General features: G+C 42.7%; 1 protein-coding gene across 3 annotated transcripts in view; it reads left to right on the top strand.

Annotated features, from left to right (window-relative positions):
• Positions 1 to 12,549, top strand: part of DAB1 (DAB adaptor protein 1) — a 777,383-nt gene that overhangs the window by 84,981 nt on the left and 679,853 nt on the right. The window lies entirely within an intron of this gene.

Below are 12,549 nucleotides of genomic sequence, written 5' to 3'. Positions count from 1 at the left end.
AGCTGTCAGCTGCCCGCGTGCTCCGCGGCTTTGCTTCCTCTCCCTGGTCTGCTGGAGACCAGGGAGAGGGAGGGCCCCGTTCGTAACTGCGGATCCGACATAAGTCGGATCCGCGTAACTCGGGGACTGCCTGTATACGAAAGTCACACCAGAAAACACAAGTGTGGTCTCTTTCTCACACGTTCCATCACACACTTACAGTTGCATCTTATTCTCCTGCATGGATGGAAATGGGAGTTACTTTAAGCCTGGGATGAGGGGGGAAATCATATTGTATATCAGAGAAATGGAAATTGCAGACTGAACTTCCAAAATCGGGGTCTCTGTGGTCTGGTAACATCTGTGCTACAGCAGGCCCACAGATGTTGCTAGACCCGAGAGCCTGGTAACCAGGAGTACAAATTGGCTGGGATCCTAGTCCCTGAGGAGCCCTGGCTGGGTGGGACAGCACCGGGACCAGCAAGCCCCATCCCCAGGAAGCCTTGTCCAGGAAAGGCAGCAGTGGGGCAGCTAGTAGCAGAAACAGGGCGACTGGCAAGGCCAATCCCTGGGGATTCCTGGTCAGCCAGGAGAGAAGTGGGGCCATGGTGGCTGGAGAGCTCTGTTCCTGTGGAGCCCTAGTGAGCTGGAGCCTAAGTCCAAGCTCTGCAGGCTGGAGCCCAGTGGCAGTGAGGCCAGAGCATCAGGGAGGCCAGTAGCAGGGGACATCCCCTGATGTGGCAAATTCCCTCATTTGGCACAGGTCCGGTCCCAAGGATGCCGGACAAGGGAGGTCCAACCTGTAGTAAAGATGCAAGGTTGTTTTCGAGCTCTGAGCTTAATTGCAGGTTAACGATGGCCTGGTTTGCCATTTGTCCATTGCCCCTTTCCATCAGCACAGGGTATATTTTCAGCAGGGAGTAATGTTCATAATTCCCCCTATGATCTGCTGAAATCTTACCAAGAAAAGACTAAGAGATTGCAAATGCCCATGATGGCAATTCACTGGTGACTGCTACATTATTTGGGCGTGTGAACTCCAGTTGAAATTATTAATTTGTATTTTTAATCTTTGATAGAAGTTGATATATCTTAGTACTCAGGAAGCTGTGACCTCAGAGGCACTAACTAGAGTCAGATTGCACACAGACATGTGCCATGCAAGCTACCTAACCTGGCTTTGCCAATATGTCCATTCTGGCCTACAGTACCTTGGCATTTATGGTCCTAAATCGCTGAAACAAAGTGAGTCACTCATTTATTTTGTTGAAATAATTTATAAGGAGATAGTAGGTAAAAGTATACCTGACTCATCTATTTAAAATGTACTGGGCCAATGTATCTAGCCACAGAACCCACCAGCTTGAAGTTGTGAGATGACATTTTGGATACTACCTACCGTAGCATGCCAAAGTATGCACGAAGTATCCACTGATGAATAAGTAAAAATGACCTTACTCCTTTCCCTGGCATCCTTACTTGAGCACAAGAGACAAGATGCAACCAACAGCAAACAGAACTGCTATGCCAGGAGTGTGTGTTCGAGAACGATTGGCAAGTGATGTTGTTAGGTGCTCATGGTGACATTTTTCAAAGGTATTTAGGTGCCTGAACACACCAAGTGGTGTCTCGAAGGATACTGAAAAGCTCCAGAACAGATGAGATACCCGATGGAATGCTCTGGAAACCCCTCTAGCTTCAAGCTGCATCTTCATGTGCCCAAAGACTTTTGTCCAACTAGCTCTCAGGGCTTTGTTAGTAAAGGTTAAGAGATTGAACATTCTTACTTGGCTCCTACAAGAACATACATTTACCACCAACCATGGTTTGTTGTAAATGATCTCTGTTAGGCTCAGGATGTTTAGCCCAGGAACAAAGTCTTTCCAATCTAAGTTTCTGGTTCGAATTCACCACTAATGATCCCTAAAGCTGTTACTGCTTAATGGGCAATGGTCTGTTGATTTAAGTTAGTTGGCTTCACTCCAGTTCTCAGTACACAAGTGTGCACATCTTCAAATCTGCCACAAAAGTTGACACTAATTCTGAAGCTTGTTAGTTATCGCATTAGAGGGGCCAAGGACTGGAGGAGCTGATATCTGAGAGAAGCATACCCTCTGATCCATCACTATGGTCCCTTTAGGTCAGAGTAGAAAGGCAGGTCAGTACTGTTAGTAGGGGGCAGGGCGTATGCTGTTCCCAGCCATCCAGTCTGTAGATAACCAGAAACCTTCCTGTGCTGTCAGTTGGGCACTTCTGAGTATTGGAGTTTATACAAAATTTAAAAAATGTTGATGTATCTGTTCACATTATTTGTTACTTCTTTATCCTGCTTGAGATTTTAAAATTCATTACATCAAGTTGTAACCAATGTTATGGAGTAAGGTAGGTAGCTAATTGTTGACACTTCAGTGCTATCAACCTCAAGCTCAACCTACTGTCTTGAGCTATAGAACGATTTTTTCCTTGTCTGGTTAACCTTGGACAATGCTCCGGTTTTCTCTGTCTGCCTAACTAAGGGATTCATCAATCACCATAGTATGTGAATGCCTTCCATGTAAAATCAATAGCAATAGCGAAGTCCCTAATGGACTTCATGGAGTCTCTTGCATGCCATCCTCTTTGGATAAAAATAGTGTGTGTATGTGGGGAGGAGAGAGAGGGGGGAGAAGGTAAGATGAGAGTTGGGAGATACCAAGGAATCTCATTGCTTATTTTTTAATGGAAGAGTTGCTGCGGCTCAAGCAATCTTTTTACTTTTATAATTAACACGGAAAGCCCAGGGTGGCCGGGGCTATGGACTACTGAGCCTAGAGCTGCTGCGGCTCAGCCCCTGACAAGCCCCAGCACAAACTAACACACACTCGGGGCTTATTCGTATTATGGCAATACGTTTTCAAAGAGGATGGTTTTGCAGCATTTCCTAAAGATGGCCAGACCCTCTGCAAGCAAGGCTGAGGTTCAGCATCGAAATCCCTTCCCCAGAGAAGAAAGTAGGAGTCATTCACCATTCCCTATACAACATGGTGCTGAATCCACCATCCTTATTTCCTTAACCTGCACGCATAGAGTATGCAGTGTTCCCTCTAAACTGCACGGCACCACAGCCCCGCAGCTATTTAATGAGCCCCGCCCAGCCAGAGGCTCAGGGCTCCCTACCAGCTGGGAGAGGGTCACTGCTCGGTCCTCAGCAAGGAGCTGCTGCTGTCGCTGAGGGTCAAGTGTCCCTGCTCCAGCCAGGCAGCTCTGTGTGTGGTGCCCTAAGCCCCTGGCTGGGCGGGGCTGATTAGGCAGCTGCGGGGCTGTACTGCTGCACAGCTTAGAGAGAACACTGGCTGAATCTTTCCCAGTTTCTTCCTCTTCAGAAGGATCTGTCTGTCTGTCAGCTCTGGCCAAAAATATTTTGTAACCAAGGTCTAAAAACCTCTCTGCAACCTGGTGTCATGGCCACATGAAGACAATACAACCCTTTCTCATCTTCCTCCCCACCAGAGTCCCTCTGTGCCATTTTTTCAATGTAGATGTAAGGGAAGAGTATAAAAAGAAAATATCTGTAAAGGGAACATGTATAAACAAAAATAAACACTATGTTGTGCTCATTATCTAGGAAGGTATGTTCATAGGAAGAAGCAAAAACATCTATTGGGATTTCCTTGATATTGTAGGACTCCAAAGTTATTTGTACATTTTAGTTCTCCAGCACCATGCAGCAAAGAATTCTTAAGTTGTATAAATACAATTAATACAAGTTTGCCACCAGTAAGTGACTGAATCTGTTGTGTGCCCATTAGTGTTGAATCTGAGCCCCATAGGGACCAACTCTGCAGTCCTCACTCTGACAAAATGCCCATGGTTATCCATTAGAATTCACAGTAGGATCAGCTTTTATTTTAAAGCATCTGTATTTTACAGCTGTCTGGCTGAGAGAAGCTCCATTCACTCATTGGAGTGAAGTGTCTGTTCACCTTTGTAGTATAACTTTTTTATATTTTCAGGGAGGGGTTGCTTTTTATTTGTTTTTATCCTTCTTTAGGAGGAAGGTTTATGGCCTAAATGTTGAGAGAAAACCCTTACTTTAACCACGTGATTAGTCATATAAATTGAGACCATTAAAGTTAGGCATTTGTTTAAGCACTTAGTGCTGTGGGCCCTATATGACGTGGGCTATCATTAAATGGATGGATAGATGAATCAGCTTGTATCTTTGTGTCCAATTTCATCTCTCTCTCTTAGATGAATTATTTTTCATTACACTTCCAGACTATCTTTTTTCAGTCCTATTTATTTCAAAGAGTTCTTCACACTTCTACCATTATCTTTGCTTTAAAATATAACCCTTTGATGGTGCAGGCAGATTACTGTATGAGTGTGTGGACATTTATAGCACAAAATTTACAATGGAAGCAGTGAAAGTATTTTTCTGAGCTGGCTTCTCCAAACGATATGATCTTTGTCTTTTACCAAATGAAGTTTTTGGCATCTTAATCTTCCACCAGGATAAAAAAGAGATGAAAGGACGGCCATAAAAACTGCATTGAATTACGTTGCCAGGAAATTATTTGGAAGGAAAAACCTTTAGGACCTATGTTGAAATTTGCTCACAGTTCTTTGCACTCACCAAGCTTCTTTGATTTGGGGATCTCAGTATGTATTACAATTACAAGCGCCTAGAATAAAGAGAGGCATAAACAGATAAAGGGCTTGGCCCCACAATGCTGACACCAATGCCTGAACAAGACCTGGGCCAAGATTTTCAAAAGTGATCAAGGATCCTGAGTGCCTCAACTTTTGAGTGTCCTTCTCTTCAAGAAATAGAGAGCATCCACCCTCTGATAATCAGACCTGCTTTCTAGGTGTCTCCTTGAGGTTAGCCAAACCTTGAGGTACACACATAGTCATGGGTCGCTACTGAAAATCTAGTTGTAAGTGACTTGCTTAAAGAACATAAACAATCCGTATCCCATCCTGGTGCAAAACCTCAATTTTTGAGTCCTAATCTCTGGTCTGGCCACGACTTATTCTCTAACTTCTGCTGCCTTAGGAGAATCAAAGCACAGATGCAACTTAAAATATTAGCATGGACCATTGACCATAACTGTGTCTCTTAGCATTGGAAAGTCAGTCTTATAGCCACCTCAGAACAATATGTTTGTTCTCAAGAGTGATAGAAATTGAGCAGGCTCGGTTTTCTAGCTGTTTACTTAATTGTTTTCAGATCCTTAAATAAAAATGACTCTTGGTAAGGAATCTTTTTACACTTGTTTTTCCATAGGCAGTGCTTATACATTTTAGCAGGTTTTTCTTTTGTTTCAATGTTAAGCACACTACTGTATAAAGTATGTCAATTAAAAATGAAAATGGAATTTTCAGAAGGTATTCAGATATGAAATTCTACTTGATTCTGTTGATAATTCATGCAGACTTCCACATTAATAACATATCAGAAATAACCTCTAAACATTTTCCAACAGATCATTTGCTAAAACATATTCATTTAGTCTTGACAGCAGTGCTGGAAGTTCGCTGCCCAAGATATAGATTACTTCCCCTATATTCCTCCAGTAACATCAAAGCAATCTAATTGGCAGAAATACACTCTGTTTTAGCACCTGGATTAGTGAAGGCCTTTGTCTCCTATTTATAAAAGATAAAAGAGGATTTGAGCTTTTATAAACTAAATACAGATTACAGGACAAAGAGACCTTTCACTGTAAACAGATGAAACATGTAATGCACTCTTCCCTGTTACATAAAACATAATCAATTTTAGTTAACAGCTTTAGCGGCTTCTTTCCAGAAGTTGTTACATTCCTTTCCTGCATCTTTCACACTCTAAGTGAGCTGATGCATTTGCAAAGAGGTTGGTATCAAGTCCCAGAGACCAGCAAAATAATTTTGGAGAAAAAGAAAAGATAGATGGTTTCCCATTAAACCAGCATTTAGATTAGGCACGAAATTTGTCCCCTCTAGGTTACAATATTCTTTACTGTTACTGTTGTTTATCATAGTGTGTGTGTGTGTGGGGGGGGGGGGGGGGAGTTGTTGCTGGAAGGTGTTAAAATAGTTGCCATGTTTCAGCCCAACTAATGGTACTTTTTTCTAAATTTTTATCTGAGGGTGAAAATTAAATATTTATAGTTTTTGTTTAAAGCAAAATCAGGGATTGTGGATCAAAAACAGGGATCGGACAATACCTTTTAATCAAGTAAAACACCCATTGTTATGTTTCCCAGTGGCTTGTATTATCATGGTCCTTGATTTAAATTTGGATAAAAAGTCAATTGTTTTGCAGAAATTGCTGTGGTGTAATCTTGTGATTAAGGCACCATGTCTGGTCCTCGAGAGCTGACACTCAGCTCTGACACAGAATCATTGTATGACTTGGGCTACTCATTTAATTTCTGTCTCAGGTGTGTGTGGGGAAGGTACTCTTTCATGATAGGTGGCAATATAAAACCACCTAACAGATAAATTTGGGATTTACATTTTCTTTCGTCACAGAAGTTTTATAAGGATACAGTCATTTACCTGTCTGAGAAGCTGAAATACTACAATGAGAACCTAAATAGTAGACTGAGCAAAGCTCTGATGTTCAATATTTATTTTAATCTCAGATGAAGAGTTGAAATTTAATTTTTTTGAGAAAATAAGTTTAAAAAATTAGTTCCAAAAACATCAAAATGAAATGTGTTGTTGCAAATGGAAATGTCAAAACAAATCAACATTCTGAAATCAAAATGTTTTTCATTTTTTTTATCTGACCCAAAAGACTTCATTTTGAGTCAGTTCAGCATTGAACTGCGTTTTCCTATAATGCATTGCCCAATGAGAGTTTTAATTTGGGTGTCTGATTCTCATGTTCCCTTGCATGATGCCCAAAGTCATGTGACTCCCATGGTGCACCAGGCAGTTTGGTCAGCAAGACTTTCACACTGCATTATGGGAGATGTAGAGCTCCAAGGAACCCAAGTCATAAAAGAGAAGGTGCTGTCATTCACATGCTCACATTAGTTAATGTATTGATGGGATAACGTTTTCTGAAAGTGTTGTGAAACAAAACAGGTTTTGTTTATGTCAACAGAACAATATATTCCAATGGGGATCAACTTGACCAAAACAAACATTTCACTTTAATTTTCTCAACAGAAATAATAATAAACCTTGTAGCTAAATTGAAATTTTCTCAGATAAAATTTCAGTTTTGCAGAAATCCTTTTTCTAATGGATAATTCCCAACCAGTTACACTAAGTAGCTATTTTGGCATAATAATAGTTGGTGATGCTAGTTGAGAGCAGGAGTGCTGGGTAGTGCTTGCTTTGTTTCTCCAAAGTGCTACACACAGCTCAGAGTGGACTAAAATAGCCAACAGAAGAAACAAAGAGACCAAACTATGCCTACGCTTGCGGAGTTTTTGCGTTGTCAGCTTCACTGGTGATAGCGCTTCTAGTAAAAGAAAGGTGTCAGTTTGTGTACTTGCTTAGGATCTTACCTGCATCACAGATTGATTACATTTGCACCTCTTCCATTGCTGATGAGAGCAGCGCCCTGAGGGCAGCTATCCCTCAGTGCAGCTTTCATGGAAAGGGGTAGGGGTGATGATTGCCAGACATCCTGGGTCCCTGCACAACCCCCTCTTCCCAAACAGTGGTTGGTTCCAGTAGCTCAGCATTGCTCCAATCAGGGGATCCATTTCACTGTGGAGAACTCATTGTCACCTGATCAGATAGGTGAGCACTTGCCAAGAAAATAGAAAGGGGAGTTTCAAAGTTTCTGGAGCTTTATGGGGGAAGGATGGATGACTGCTTACCTGGCATCAGATCAGCAGAGGTGCTGAGTAGAGTGGTCATGAAGGCACTGTGGGATGTTGTCTGGAGGCAACAAGCTTGGTATACAGCAAGAACATGTCTTCACTTGTCCATCACTGCAAAAGCATCATTTCTGAGAGCTGTATACTTCTCGGGAGGAAGTGTGGGGGAGGGGGGATGGTGTGATTTTCTTTTCCAGGTGAAACTTCTGAGTTTCACTGCAAAAAGTCATTGGCAAGTGTAGATGCTCCTACAGTTTTTGCACTAAAAAGGGATTTTTCCATGGCAAGTATATATATGCCCATAGAGAAAATAGTTGTACTGTATCAGGATGGCCACACAATTTCAGATGTCACCATCTCCACTGTAGCCAATGCCTCTCTATTTTCCATGATAAAGAAGAATTTGAATATATGCCTTTCATTAAAATATAGAACTAGAATCTCAGTCCCAGTGGTCAAGTATCAGAGGGGTAAGTGTGTAGTCTGTATCCGCAAAAACAACAAGGGGAGTCCTGTGGTACCTTACAGACCAACAGATTTATTTGGGCATAAGCTTTTGTGGGCAGAAACCCACTTTGTCAGCTACATCTGATGAAGTGGCTTTTTGCCCATGATAGCTTGTGCCCAAATAAATCTATTAGGGCTGTCAAGCAATTAAAAAGGGTAATTGTGATTAATCGTGCAATTAAAAAATTAATTGTGCGATTAATCCTGCTGTAAAACTAATAGAATACTATCTAAATATTTTTGATGTAATTGATATCAATATATTAGATGTAGAAAACAACACACAATACAAAGTTTATAGTGCTCACTTTATTTTTATTACAAAACATTTACACTGTAAAAAACCCAACATCAGTTGACCTCACTGAAATGTTGTAGTGCAAATACAGGCAGTCCCGGGGTTACATACAAGATAGGGACTGTAGGTTTGTTCTTAAGTTGAATTTGTATGTAAGTCGGAACTGGTACATATTGTAGGGGAAACTCTAGCCAAACATTTCTCCAGAGCTCAGTTTTATTCTCCCACACCTCACTTCCCTCAGTCCTTTATTCTCAAGCTGAGGTGTCTGCTGAGAAAAGCCGCTCCGCGTCTCCCTGGTCTGCTGGGGGGAAGCAGCTAGTGCGGGGTTGCCTCACCCCGTTTGTAAGTAGGGATCCGATGTAAGTCGGATCCATGTAACCCGGGGACTGCCTGTACTATTATAAAAGCTGAACTTAAATTCTTCTATTTAATCAATATATTTGTGTCCTATTCAAAAGACTCCTTTTTTAGCTCAGCCCCAGCTGTGGGCAGCACAGGGCCAGTGGGGGTAGACTCTGCTGTGGGCAGTGCAGAGTTTGGAAGAGGGGGCAGCCCCCAACTGCAGGTGGGGAGGGGTCAGCCCCTGGGCTGAGAGAGTACACCCCACCATTGGCAGTGCTGGGTTCGGGAGGGGGCACTCATCCCCAGAATCCGATGTGGGGTGAGGGTCAGTCCCAGCCCCAGGAGGCAAAGAGAGAGTGGCTTGGGTGAGCCCCCAGGCTGTTTTATTTTAAAATATATGGTCACCTGGGAGGGAAGAGAGACTGGTGTCAGGGTCTTTACTTTTCTTGATTACTTGTCTGTTGGAGCTGGAACCACATCACCAGGTTTTCCCCCCCTCCTTTCTGGCTGCTTCATTTTTCCATGCACCCTCTGGTGGCAGTTTGCATTACTGTACCTTACCAGAGATGGTCTCTAGAGCAGCTCATGCTGGTTTGCTGACCTATGCAATTAATGTGAGTTAATTTTTTTAACGCGTTAAATCTGCCCTGCGTTAATCGCAGGCGTTAATGCCCACTAATTGACAGCCCTAAACTCTATTAGTCTTTATAGTCCCTGTTGTGTCTACTATTACCTCTATAGGAACAAAGACCATGAACCCTTAGTAGAAATGTACAATAGGCCTTATTTCCAGTAGTTTGTAAAATCTACTTTCCAAGGGCTGGTGTCTGGCACGTGACTGACTCCAAATATTTGTACAGTTCATGTGAATTCCTTGAGCCTGTTTACTCTGGGATGGCAATGATTGTACCAGGAACAGTAATGCCTCACCACTGTACCTGCCATTTTCAAACTGAAGAGCTCATTTTACTCTTATCACAGGCTCTTGGCGCTGGCTCATGGTGCTTTGCTGCTAAGTCCCTGAAGCTGTTGCACACCCTGTTGCAATGTGCAAGAAATTAACTTTTGTTAATATTAATATTTTTTGAATATTAAATGTGTGTGCCATTTCAATCTTACTTTCCAGATTTTGGTTTATATGTGAGTGAAAAAAGAGACCAGGAAGGAAGCAGCACCTTGAACTGGAAGTCTTCATTTGTTCTGCCTGAGGAGCTCAGGGTCTGATCCAAGGGGGGCTGACAGAATTGCCAGGCTGCTGGGAAAGGGGTGTGTGTGTGGGGGGGGAGAGGGCAGCTCCATGCTGCCAAAAGGGCCGGAGCTTGTCTCCCCCTGACAGCCCTTCATTGCTGCCCAGAGCCCAGTGCTCCGGTGGTGATTTAAAGGGCCCAGGGCTCTGGCTGCCACCATAGACACAGCAGCAGAGGCTAGGAGCCCTGGTCCCTTTTGAATCAGCAGGCCCTGGGGTAATGCTCTCTTGGCCTCCTTCCCCCATTCCCCTGCGTCAGCAGGCTTGAAGTCACATTGCCATGAAGTGGGAAGTGCAAAAGATGCCACAGTGTGGCTAGACAGCTAGTTGGTCCTGTTTCATGTGCTTAACTGTAGGTTAAGCTGCAGAAACTGAGTCTGGATTTCCTTGTCTGGAAAGCTAAAGCTTCAAGAAGAGGAGACTGCTGAAGAGCATGTCTGGGATACATCTTAAGACCCACAAGTGTCCTCATTGTTGCAGTGTCAATTTTCCTCCTGCCTAGGAGTTGAGCTCCTTGGTCTAGAACAGTTGCAGCTTGCAACAACTGAGAGCTCAGGCATGTGCATATTTCATACATACTGACCATTCACACTGCACTCCTTTATACATGGGTTACTGACTTCTAGGAGATGTAAATGGCAGGGATTTAGGACATGAGCAAATTAGAGGAGTTGATTTGTCAGCTTTGGTCCCTAGTGTGATATGTAATTCCATTTGTTGTTGATACTTGGGAAATGATTGCTTTAAGCATTAAAATACCAGGACTTTGTCTGACACATGTCGTGCTCTTGGTAAACTATAATTGCCATTATACCTGAGAGCCTTGCACTTGCAAATCATTTCATCTCTCTCTCTCTGGTTGTCTTTAAAGCTTATGTAAAACCGCTTCTGTAGTTTCCCTCCTTTTCCATGGCAAATTGATACAGACCTATTGGCTGTCAGACTCCCAGACAGCTTGAAAAATGTTTCAAAATTCTTTGATATGTTCTACATGGGTTGTTATATAGGTCGAACTTCTCTGGTCTGGCATTCACTCATCTGGCAACATCTACAGTCTGACATGATTTTTAGTTAGCCAGAGGTGGGTGTATAACTGGGTGTATAACTGTTTTCAGAGAGTAGTTATTAATGGTTCACAGTCATGCACACAGGTGGTGTTCTGTGGGGATCTGTTTTGGGACTGGTTCTGTTCAATATCTTCATCAAGATATTGGCATAGAGAGTATGCTTATTAAGTTTGCAGATGATACCACGCTGGGAGAGATTGCAAGTCCTTTGGAGGATAGGGTCATAATTCAAAATGATCTGGACAAACTGGCAAAATGGGCTGAGGATGAAGTGTAATGAGGACAAATGCAAAGTATTCCACTTAAGAAGGAACAATCAGTTTCATGCATACAGAATGGGAAGCGACTGTCTAGGAAGGAGTACTGCAGAAAGGGATCTAGGGGTCATGATGGACCACAAGCTAACTATAAGTGAACAGTGTGACACTTATTGCAAAAAAAAAAGCAAACATGATTTTGGGATGCATTAACAAGAGTGTTGTGAATAAGACACAAGAAGTCATTCTTCTGCTCTACTCTGCGCTAATTAGGCCTCAGTTGGAGTATTGTGTCCAGTTCTGGGTACCACATTTCAAGAAGATGTGGAGAAATTGGACAAGATCCAGAGAAGAGCAACAAGAATGATTAAAGGTCTAGAAAACGTGACCTATGAGAGAAGACATAAAGAACTGGATTTGTTAATTCATAAGAACGGCCGTACTGGGTCAGACCAAAGGTCCTTCTAGCCCAGTATCCTGTCTACCGACAGTGGCCAGCACCAGGTACCCCAGAGAGGGTGGACCAAAGACAATGATCAAGCGATTTGTCTCCTGCCATCTCTCTCCAGCCTCTGAAAAACAGAGGCCAAGGACACCATTTTATCCCCTGGCTAATAGCCTTTTATGGACCTAACCTCCATGAAATTATCTAGCTTCTCTTTAAACTCTATTATAGTCCTAGCCTTCACAGCCTCCTCTGGCAAGGAGTTCCACAGGTTGACTACACGCTGTGTGAAGAAGAACTTTCTTTTATTAGTTTTAAACCTGCTACCCATTAATTTCATTTGGTGTCCTCTAGTTCTTCTATTTAGGGAACTAATAAATAACTTTTCTTTATCAGCCCTCTCCACACTACTCATGATTTTATATACCTCTATCATATTTCCCCCCCCCCCCGTCTCCTATTTTCTAAACTGAAAAGTCCCAGTCGCTTTAACCTCTCCTCATATGGGACCCGTTCCAAACCCCTAATCATTTTAGTTGCCCTTTTCTGAACCCTTTCCAAGACCAAAATATCTCTTTTGAGGTGAGGAGACCACATCTG

This window comes from Pelodiscus sinensis, chromosome 9, assembly GCF_049634645.1.
Source record: "Pelodiscus sinensis isolate JC-2024 chromosome 9, ASM4963464v1, whole genome shotgun sequence".
NCBI classification, from domain to species: domain Eukaryota; kingdom Metazoa; phylum Chordata; order Testudines; family Trionychidae; genus Pelodiscus; species Pelodiscus sinensis.
Note: the sequence above shows the minus strand (reverse complement) of the source record. Positions and strands in the feature narration are given on the sequence as shown.